At 42.2% G+C, this 1,589-nt stretch overlaps 1 protein-coding gene and 1 long non-coding RNA gene across 3 annotated transcripts in view; one reads left to right on the top strand and one right to left on the bottom strand.

Moving 5' to 3' along the window:
- Nucleotides 1–1,589, bottom strand: part of Lrmda (leucine rich melanocyte differentiation associated) — a 1,019,887-nt gene that overhangs the window by 294,982 nt on the left and 723,316 nt on the right. The gene's annotated exons all lie outside the window — the stretch shown is intronic.
- LOC115029250 overlaps nucleotides 1–1,589 on the top strand; it is a 42,537-nt gene that overhangs the window by 39,758 nt on the left and 1,190 nt on the right. Inside the window, exon 4 of one of the 2 annotated variants that reach the window (XR_003834825.1) lies at nucleotides 866–992. The exons of the other annotated variant lie outside the window; for it this stretch is intronic. This is a non-coding gene — a long non-coding RNA (uncharacterized LOC115029250). The remainder of the gene's footprint in view (nucleotides 1–865; nucleotides 993–1,589) is intronic. 2 annotated transcript variants of the gene reach the window in all.

The following is a 1,589-nucleotide window of genomic DNA, read 5'->3' as shown; positions in this document are numbered from 1 at the left end:
GGAAGGGAAGGGAAGGAAAGGAAAGGAAAGGAAAGGAAAGGAAAGGAAAGGAAAGGAAAGGAAAGGAAAGGAAAGGAAAGGAAAGGAAAGGAAAAAGGAAAGGAAAGGAAAAAACCTTGGTTGGGAAGAAACTAAACTGATATTAGTTGCATATTTCCATTCTGGCCTAGTTTATTTGAAATAATCATCTTTATCTATTGGTTAATGGTTATGGGCCATCTTTCCTTTTGCTAACCTTTGAAGTCTGTGACAATAAGAACTTTCTGTTTCTGCTACAAGACCATAAAACTAGCAAGCATTTCCTTCCTCAACATCAGCTCCCATTTCGGGGTTCATGACTGAGAAGGGATAGCATCACTGTCTTGAGGATTGACCCCGAATACATGCATGGGAAGCTCTAGTGGTGATCTATTAGGCTGGGAAGATGAGCAGAGAACAGCAAAACTATTTATAGGGCCGGGAAGATATTTAGCTTAACAAAGAGACCTGGGTAAGTAGGTGACTCAGAGAACCAATCCACACCAACAGCAAACTGACTGAATTGCTGTATGCAGTAAATACTGCATTGCCACATCAGATGGATGGATCTTGAAGTTTTCCTCTGGTGATGTTAAAATGACGCTCCCAACAAATGTCAGTTCTGTCCATGGTCTGTCCAGCCAAGCCTAAAATCCTATCCTGTACAAGTCATTCTGATGACAGTTTTGTTTCTGCTCAACAAACTATTAAGGCAGAGATTAAAAAAAAAATACAGTTATTGATGAGAGCAGTTTGGGCAACTGAATTCTCCCTAGCAATAGATTGACTGATTTTATACGGTTAACCCTTGTCAAATACATATGTGTTTTGAGATTTGTGTGTTTAGTCTAAGGTGGGGGAATGCACCTGCAGGGATGGCTGGAAGCCTCTTCACCCCAGAACCCCATCAGGAAAATCTGTAGACAAAAGGTAAAACTGGTCAGATGCTGAAGACCATGGGGATTTGGAAACAAGTAAGTTTCACTGACTACTTTAGGGCTGGGAATGCTTCACAGAGAAGGTAACCCTGACCTAGATTTAGTGAATTGTCTGTGATGTCAGGGGTCATTTCAGAGTAGGAGGAAGGGCATTTCAGTAGAGGCTTAGCAAAAGCACAGGAGATGTGACATAAATCCATGGGGAGGGAGGCTAGGAATGGAAAGGAAAAATCAAGGCACATACACCTAGAGCCAGAGGGCATTGCTATAGCAAGGTCGTCTATCAAAGGGTGGAAAAGCATAATGCAGAATGGAGAAAGGTGGTGGGCAGGAGGCTGTAGAACATGAACGCCACTACAGGAGGAACCTTCAGACTGCTTTCCAGCAGGTTCTTGGAAAGGAAACCTTAGCTGTGAAGCACATAACACACAGATTTCAAGAGAGCTCTTATTTTGTTTCTTTTTTTTTTCTTTTGCCTTTTTTAAAAAATATTTTTATTAGGTATTTTCCTCATTTGCATTTCCAATGCTATCCCAAAAGTTCCCCCTACTCCCCTACCCACCCACTCCCACCTTTTGGCCCTGGCATTCCCCTATACTGGGGCATAAAAAGTTTGCATGACCAATGGACCTC

Source organism: Mus caroli, chromosome 14 (assembly GCF_900094665.2).
Source record: "Mus caroli chromosome 14, CAROLI_EIJ_v1.1, whole genome shotgun sequence".
Classification (NCBI taxonomy): domain Eukaryota; kingdom Metazoa; phylum Chordata; class Mammalia; order Rodentia; family Muridae; genus Mus; species Mus caroli.
Note: the sequence above shows the minus strand (reverse complement) of the source record. Positions and strands in the feature narration are given on the sequence as shown.